Here is a 9337-nt window from a genome sequence, read left to right as displayed (position 1 = left end):
TCCTCATCCTCTCCTCCAGTCCTTCTCCTCTTCTCCTCTTCCTCTCCACCTCTGTGCCTTCTCCTCCTCTTCCTCACCTCCTCCATTCCTTCTCCTCTCCTCCTCTTCCTCTCCACCTTCAGCCCTTCTCTCCTCCTCTTCCTCTCCTCCAGTCCTTCTCCTCCTCTTCCTCTCCACCGCTGTGCCTTCTCCTCCTCTTCCATCTCCCCCTGCAGTCCTTCTTCTCTCCTCCTCTTCCTCTCCTCAAGTCCTTCTCCTCCTCTTCCTCTCCACCTCCATTCCTTCTCCTCTCGTCCTCTTCATCTCCACCTCCAGTCCTTCTCCTCTCCTCCATTCCTCCTCCTCTTCTTCCTTCCTCTCCTCCTGCAGTCCTTCTCCTCTCCTCTTCCTCTCCCCCTGCAGTCCTTCTCCTCTCCTCCTCTTCCTCTCCCCCTGCAGTCCTTCTCCTCTCCTCCTCTTCCTCTCCTCCAGTCCTTCTCCTCCTCTTCCTCTCCCCCCTGCAGTCCTTCTCCTCTCCTCCTCTTCCTCTCCTCCAGTCCTTCTCCTCCTCTTCCTCTCCCCCTGCAGTCCTTCTCCTCTCCTCCTCTTCCTCTCCTCCAGTCCTTCTCCTCTCCTCCTCCAGTCCTTCTCCTCCTCTTCATCTTCACCTCCAGTCCTTCTCCTCTCCTCCTCTTCCTCTCCCCCTGCACCTTTCCTCTTCGTCTCCGTCTCTTCTACATCTGGTTATGTATCTCTTCATGACTTACCTTATATAATCCCATTCACACTCCCTGCAGTAATGTAAACACAACTTATTACAACTGAACCAAGATATGATGATTGCATGGGAGAGAAGCACGTTTGCTTGTTAAATACAACACTACCATCAACGCAATATTAGGAATATGGACCCTAAGTAACAAGGGTATTAAGGTGGCCTCAAAGCTTCCCCATGTCAAGTATTGTATCATGTGTAATCACTGTTAAGGAATAAACAACGACCTGTATGATGCTAGGGGCTTTGCATTCATTAGAATTACGAGAAAAGCAAAAGGTGAGGAGAAACGAGAAATAAAATCATCTCACCCCTCCAGAACTGTGAAAATGTTGCCAAACTACTAATATTCTAAATAATAGATTATATCTTTCTTAGTCAGCCTCTAAGGGTTTGGCAATCCATACACGGAAATGAATCAATGTGTGTATCCAATCGATGTATTAAAAAAAAATCTTGGGAAACTGCGCCAGAGAAGGAGGAATAGTGAACCATGCAGTAAGGCACACAGAATGATTGGGAGAGATTGAATTTAGATTGGGATTCTTGGATGCTTTTTAGTACAAACTGATTGCGCTGTCTCTGCAGCTACAGGCAACACTGAATCATATTTCCAGGAGGGTTAGATGGGGCAATAACAACGAATACTAGTAAAAAACTCAAGCTTCACCATCCCAGCAATACGAGCAAACTAGCAAAGCTCATTTATAGATCCGGATGTTTACAGTGATTCAATGATATTGTACGATTAAAAAACTATTCATAAAAATAAAAAATTCACTTCAGTCCCAACGTGATCGTAGCGTCTCATGCATGGACCTTCAAATCAGCCATCTGTAGTTAATCACTCCAAGCAGGTTGAAGTGAGTGACCTAGGGCACTTGGGGGTAATCCGTAGTCCAAGCTGCTATGTAAAATATTTACTCAGGTCAGATGATAATCGGCGCCGCATCAAAGGCAGGCTCGGGCCGGAGGAGCGGACAGCGGGATCTGAGGGCTGAAGCAGATGTGGAGCAGGCAGAACAGGCCCGGTTCAGATGGGGAGCGCTGTGCTGCCGGGAAACTGCTCCAGGACGGTCATACTGTAGATGGTTTTATTTGATTTTTTTATCCTTGAGTATCACCCGGCGCATGAGCACGTCCTCAAAGGATTAGATTGATTAACGTTAATTTACGGCCTGCGTGTATAATGAACCACACATCCCTCCCTGATCCGTCCTCCTTTCCCCCCTCTCTCCTCGTCTTCTGGCTCTCCTGCAGTCCCTCCCTCTGTCTCTGGCTGTTGGATGGATCGTACACACAAAAGACACACACACACACACATACACACACACACACACACACAGACACAGACAAAAGCCAACAGCACAACTTATCGTTCGACGCAGTAGGGACAGGGTTTGGGGTTCACGTTTAAACACAGAGATCGGCCCACGGCGTCGGTCAAGGCTGCGGCAGAGGAATACATATCTGTCACATGAGGACACGACCGTTAATTACAACCCCAGTGGTTTTCTCTCCCTATGAGAATCCGGCCCAAAGAATGTTACCCTATGATCTTAGCTTTATGTATGTGAACCGATACACATGTGTCGTGTGTGTGTGTGTGTGTGTGTGTGTGTGTGTGTGTGTGTGTGTGTGTGTGTGTGTGTGTGTGTGTGTGTGTGGCCCTTGATACGTCAAGCGGGGGTATAAACGTGGCATTATCCCGAGTGTGTGTCATTGTCAATATTGGAATAATAATAAACCTGGGACCTAGGCAAGGCGAGGCAGGACAGCTATATGATCAACCTGCACTGCAGTCAAGATGTATTCCTGGTGCACACAGGGAGGGAGGGAGGGGGTGGGGGCCTGTGGCTCTTCCTCTTCCCATGATAATAAGGCCTCTGGCGGTGACTCATGTGGATAAACAGACGTCATAGGTGGCCATCTCCGGCCGGTCCGTACGACCTTTGACCCTGCAGCCCTGTCAGTGGGGGTGCTGTGTTTACCGATTGCTTCAACGTCACGAAGGACGAGTGACAAGTGCCCCCCTTTATGTGTTTAAAGCGCAGACGGTAAATGGAGGAAGTTATTTTCCCATAGTGGGATATAAAAAGTATGTATGGTGTCAATGTGTTTGTGTTTGCCTGAAAAGGGATTAGGCAGCGACGAGGATGATCAAATGAACTACCAACATTTGGGGTTGATGCATGATCCTAATTATCGGCTCGTTCTGAATTGATGAACCCCGATAAAATGGCGTTTCTCAAATGATCTGTCAAACTTCTCCTCTCCCTCTCCCAGCTGTCGTGTCCTCCCTTCCGCTCACAATCCTCCTAAAATGGGTTCGCTCTCTTCCACTGGAGCCCCATATAACCCAATAGATATATAAACCTTACTCTGCACCAGCTCACCGATGGCAACTGATGAAGCAGCAAAGTACCCCTAATAGAACCCCTTCCATGTTGTTTGGTTTGGAAACGTAAGTGTACATATGTTGATTGTATTTAAACGTTTTTAGACGGACCTCAGAATCAGACTATTAGGTTGTTTACCGAAAGCCCACATCCAGCTGAAGATGCGCAGAAAACTCTTGCTAAGGGTACTCCTACTATTATCAGGTTTTAATATTCCAGAGCTGCTCCTTCATGTGGGATACAGGCTTCGTCCCCCTCGCCATGTGAGTTATTACGTTATTACTGCCAGTACTTTCAATCTCCACGCCACTGTTGTCAGGGGACCATGTTGGACTGTCGGGCCCAGCGTGGTATCTGGCTGATCCAGATAAGAGGGCTGAACAACCACAACCCTCCCCCCCCCCCCCCCCCCACCTCCCTTCCTCCCCCTCACTCCCTTCACTCCCCCATCCTTGAGGGAAAGGAATGGATACGAGACACCGTCGTATTGCAACTTTTTTTTTTCCCATCCCAGTTTTGCAGATGATTTGTACACACTGGATTCAGGGAGGGGGTGAGGGGGCTTTTGATCAGTGATCCTATGGATCCACTAATGGAAGCACTTACCTCACAGAAAAAGGAGTGTAAGAAAAATAGAGACCCGGTCTTGGCCTTGGCCTGCTTTACAGTCTATTAGAGATAAAGAGCCCCGGAAAGATGAGTCACTGTGTGTGGACACACACACGTGTGTGACGCGTTCCGAGGTATAACGCGATAACAGGGACTGAGAGTTTGACGCAGGTCTGGATGCTATGACATCACATATGGCCATGGATTCTATTTAGGGAAAACAAACACCCAAAAGGAAGGGGGGGATGTTCAAGGTGTCCAGACTTCTTTGAGGTTGGCAGCCAATCTTGGATACAACTGCAGACTGTAGTTCTACACCAAGGGAAAAAAAAGACAATCCTTTCAACATTTGCTCTTCGTGCGCTATGCTCCTTTAAAAAAGCTTTGATTCTGCTTGTTTTTTGGGGTCACGCTACAAATACGAACCAAACATATATATATATATATATATATACATATATATATATATATATATATATATATATATATAATATCGCACAATGTACGCTTTCGGCTTAAGGGAGCACATCTGAAGATGTTGTGTCCAGCGGAAAGCACGTCTGGGAGCAGAGTGTCAGAGTGTGTGGTCGCCACATGTCCCCTGATGTGTCCACAGCCCTGGTGAGTGGTTAAGCCAAGCTCAGCAGAGTCATAATACTCTGGGCTGATTATCCGTCGCCTCTGCCTGATCTCCACAGGTCTAATCAAAGTCAGAGGGCCAGCCTGTGAAGAATAAGAAAACATATCCACGGTAACAAATAAAGAAAGGGAGAGAGAGAGAGTGATGGCGAGTACACAATAGCAGGCTAACATAATACTGAATGGAGGGAGAGAAATATGAAAGAGAAGGCTGTTTTAAGGGAGCTAATTCTTTTGTTTGTCGCCAATAAACCCGATGACCGTTAGCAAGGAGAATCGGGGACTGGTTTTCTGAATGTTTTCTGAAAGTTTGGTGGTTTGGGTGCAAAACCACCAAACAAATTTGTGCAAAATGTGAACTAACATGCTACCCGACATATGGATAGCATGTGAGTGAAATCAGATGAGAACACCATTCCTGCTCCAAGATTTTCATTTTCAAAACATATTTTACTATATATATATATATATTGTATGGTATATTTGACCATGTAACTTCACAATCTTTCAACATGTTTTATTTTCCTGAAAACATTGTCTCTATAAAACAATTCAGATGGCTTCCGCTTTCACGTTTGGTCCAAGGTCTGCATATTCTATTGATTGGGCGGATGTGATCAAATCTCTGGAACCACATTGATTCTGGGCTGACAAATGATCACTGCTTCCTATCCTCCACACTGATTTGTTTGGGTTGAGATGAGTTCCGCCTGGGCTGCATGCAGTAAAACAGACATGCCTGCTTCCCTCTGATGTCCACACTGATTATGCAGCCAACTTTAACCTTCATTGTCTGTGCATGAAGGTGGATGGTTTTAGACAGATTTACTCTGGGACAAAGGTCAAAGTTCACAACGTCTGACAAACTTTTAGGTAATGAAGCGGACACATGCCTCCCACCTGCTGTCTATCTCCCTACACACACACACACACACACACACACACAGGTGCATATACACATTCACACAGATGCATATACACACACACACACACTCAAATGTACACATGCAGGTTCGCACACACATACATGCATATACATACGCACATGCACACAAACATTAATGTAAGTACGGATGCGCAAACACACAGACAAACACACCCACATGCATGCACGCACGCACAGACACACACACTCACACACACATGCATGCAAATCAACATAAATACGCACACACACCCACATGCACGTCCACACCCACAAACATCCACACACATGCATGCACACAGATGCTGTTCAAGGGTTGATGTATTTTGTCGGTGTTGCTGTCGCTGTGAGATAAGATGGAGAACAGTATCTTATCTCCCAACGCAAGCAATGCGTTTGCATGCAAGACAATGCTTGCATGCACACACAAACAAACACAAACACACACGTAGTCAGCCCACATTACACACAAGGTCATGACATTTGGCACATCAGGCGTGGTAATAGGCCTACGCCGGATCTCTGGCGTGTAATCAGCAGGGACGCCATAGGAAGAGCGATTCAGAGCGAGAGGGACAAAAGGAGGGGGCTTCCTTATGGCTGATCAACCGCCAAATCAATCACTTTGCTTTTATGTGCTGAGACTGAGTAGCTTGCCTGCGTTTGCTCTTCATTTCTTGGCCTCTGTTGGCCTTTGTTCTCCCAACAGAAATTAAAAGCAGTATGTCGGGTCATGGGGCCTGCGGACTGGTGTTCTCCGAGCCAGGCTTCAGTGAGCGATGGAATTGATAAATGGTGGCGATCGTTAAAAAACAGACGAACCCAGGATCCTCTTCAAAAAGTGTTTGGCCCGGGGAGGTTGTTTGGCGCGTAGCACCATTCTACTGCTGCTCACCATTCATCATTAATCACCAGAACCGTCCTTATTCAAAATCATAAAAACTAAAACTGGAAACTGGACGGGGTGTGCTCGTCTGGGCTCACACTATACTTTTCAACAGACATCCATCTATTCAACACCATTTTCTTATCCAAACCACTCGTTCCTGTTCCTGGTGCCAGGAGGGCTAGAACAGAGCTGGGCCGGGCAGGGAGACACTCTAGACTGGAAACACAATTCCCACAATCGTAGCATTGTCGCCCGTCGCCTTTCAAACTGACTGCATGCATGTCTCTCCGGTCGCCCACCATTGTGTGATATCATGAAGACGTATGGGATTTGTAGTCCTATGCAGTGGTTAGTGAATCAACACGAGTGTTGCATTATTAGGACTGTACTCGGGGTGACTCTTCGCACCACCCTCCAGATCCATTTGTTCTCCCTTTATATTGGCTTTTAGCAGACACGTTCTCCAGAGAGATGTGGGTGCCATCTGTACACCACAAGCCTTTTTCCCATCTCTCACACACACGCACACACACTGTTCGAGTAATGTGTATTTAGCCTGGCCCCATGTGTGTGTGAGTGTGTGTGCGTGCGTTTGCATGGTGTGTGGTGCGGTGAGCGATGCTTCCACAGACAGGAGGGGGGGGGGGATCTCGGCTGTATGTGGTTCAATACCCTCTCTCTCCCTCTTTCTCCCTGTCTCTCTCTCTCCTGCTCTCTCCCTCTCTTTCCCTCTTTCTCCATCTCTCTCCCTCTCCCTCTCCCTCTCTCTCTCTCCCTCTCTCTCTCTCTTTCTCTCCCTCTCTCCCGCTCTCTCTCTCTCTCTCTCTCTCTCTCTCTCTCTCTCTCTCTGTCTCTCTCTCTCTCTCTCCCTCTTTCTCTCTCTCTCTCTCTCTCTCTCTCTCTCTCTCTCTCTCTCTCTCTCACTCTCTCTCTCTCTCTCTCTCTTGCTATCTCCCTCTCTCCCTCTTTCTCCCTCTCTCGCTCTCTCCCTCTCTCTCTCCCTCTCCCTCTCTCTCTCACCCTCTCTCCCTCTCTCTCTGTCGCTCTCTCTCTCTGTCGCTCTCTCCCTCTCTCCCTCCCTCCCTCCCTCCCTTCCTCCCCCCTCCAGGTGGCCCTCCATTGATTTCCATGTCTGCCACTCAGCTGATTTTCTCCCATTCACCAGCCCTCCCCACCCCAACCCTACCTTCAACCCCTTTACCCCAGAGAGCCTCGCCCTTCCCTGCTCTCGGCCCAGTCCATATTCTCCTTCCATCGCATTGAGATAAGACAACACTTTGTTAAAAAGCCAAAGGGAAAACCATGCATGACGGCAGCCAAAGTCGACAGAGCAGTGAGATAAACACGTTGAATGCAAACCTCTCTCTCGAAGTATGTTCAATAATGTGCCATAGATTTTGCAATACAAAGAAATACTGTCTTCCCTATAGCAATAGCAGTACCTAAACACAAAGGTTCTGTGTTATTGTTCATGCCGTGACCCCATCCCAGGCCAACCAAAATATTCTCACGACCATCACTATATCAACAAGGATAAGAAACATTCCCTGTATGTATTTGGATCCTTTAAACAGTATTTTAACATTTTCAGTCTTCAAACATACTAATTATCAAATTAATCATACTGGAAAGGAATGTTGGCTCATTTATAGAACGAGAGAATGTTTAACAGCAGAAAGAAACATGTATGTATAGATAATGCAGATGATACACAGACTGCTTGTGACTCCGGACCCAGTCTCCCTATGGGGTAGAGCAGAACAGACATGAGTATATAAGGTCATCCACTCATAAAGCACACCGACCCCAGTCTCCCAGTCGGGGGGAGCAGAACAGACATGAGTATATATAGTCAGTTACTCATTACGCTCGCCACCCACAGCTGTGTCGGTCGCTGCGATTGAGCTGCCCTTCCCCCTTTTGGCAACTGACAGCAAGCCACGCCCGTTTCAGACCACAATACATATACAAATATATCATTTTTTTTATTGTATATAATTAGTATTATTTTTAAGCTTGCTGCATCGGAACTGCATCAGTGAAATATGATCAAATCAATTAAACTAAACTGAAATGTATTTAAGTTCCATGTCGGCCCTCCCAGGACCCCCTCCGCTCCCATTCTGCCACTTGCGGCCTGGGACCCCTCAATTGAATCAAACTGCCGCTCGAACCTTATTCTGTAAATCAGAACCAAGGTTTGCCCCGGCTGCTCTTAGGGCCCACGTATGTGTGTGTGTGTGTGTGTGTGTGTGTGTGTGTGTGTGTGTGTGTGTGTGTGTGTGTGTGTGTGTGTGTGTGTGTGTGTGTGTGTGTGTGTGTGTGTGTGTGTGTGTGCGAGCGTCTATCTATATGCATCCATCAAACGGCGGCGAGGGCGGTGAAGGCTGCGGGTACGGCACTGTGGAGAACACCGCTGGGCGCTCTTATCGACAACACGCCCAGCGGGAGACCGCACACGTCCTAGCCCCTCAGCACCGCGGTCGGCATTCCGCCGTAATAATATGATCATTCGCATCTGCCTCCATGTCACTTGAGGCGCGTTGTTTTTTTTTATGGTGTGGTGAAAAAAAAAGAAAAACAGCATGAAACACGGAAGTCTGTGGCAGGGGTCCAGGTAGCAGGGGGTCCGGCTCGGGCCTCTGGGCCAACACTGGCACAACTCCAGCACCACTCATCTGGGAGCCAGCAGTGTTTCTGTGTCATGGCCCAGCTTCTGATCCAGCAGCCCGGCTATCTTACAGCAGATCGTCTGTTATGTTACGGAGATGTTCTACCAAAGAGAACAATTTGAGTGGATGAAACTTTCAGAAGGGGGTTTTAATAAGGATATTTCTAAGGTAGCCAGTTGATTTGGAACCTTGACAGACACTGTCTTTAACACTAACAACTGTTTGCCAAGTTTGTGTTTGCCAATTGCTTACAGATCGACGCCTCCAGCAATATGATTGGTCAAACCAAATATGAAGCGAAAGTAAGTGAAACACACTGTTTACCCAGATTTGACCACGTCTGCCATGAAGGTATGAACCATGAGACTTTAGATATTAACCTATAGTATAGTTTGTGAGACTCCTTCCCCTTAAACACTTCCCTCTGAGGCTTCGTTCATCCACTCCTGG

Source organism: Gadus macrocephalus, chromosome 11 (genome assembly GCF_031168955.1).
Source record: "Gadus macrocephalus chromosome 11, ASM3116895v1".
Classification (NCBI taxonomy): domain Eukaryota; kingdom Metazoa; phylum Chordata; class Actinopteri; order Gadiformes; family Gadidae; genus Gadus; species Gadus macrocephalus.
Note: the sequence above shows the minus strand (reverse complement) of the source record.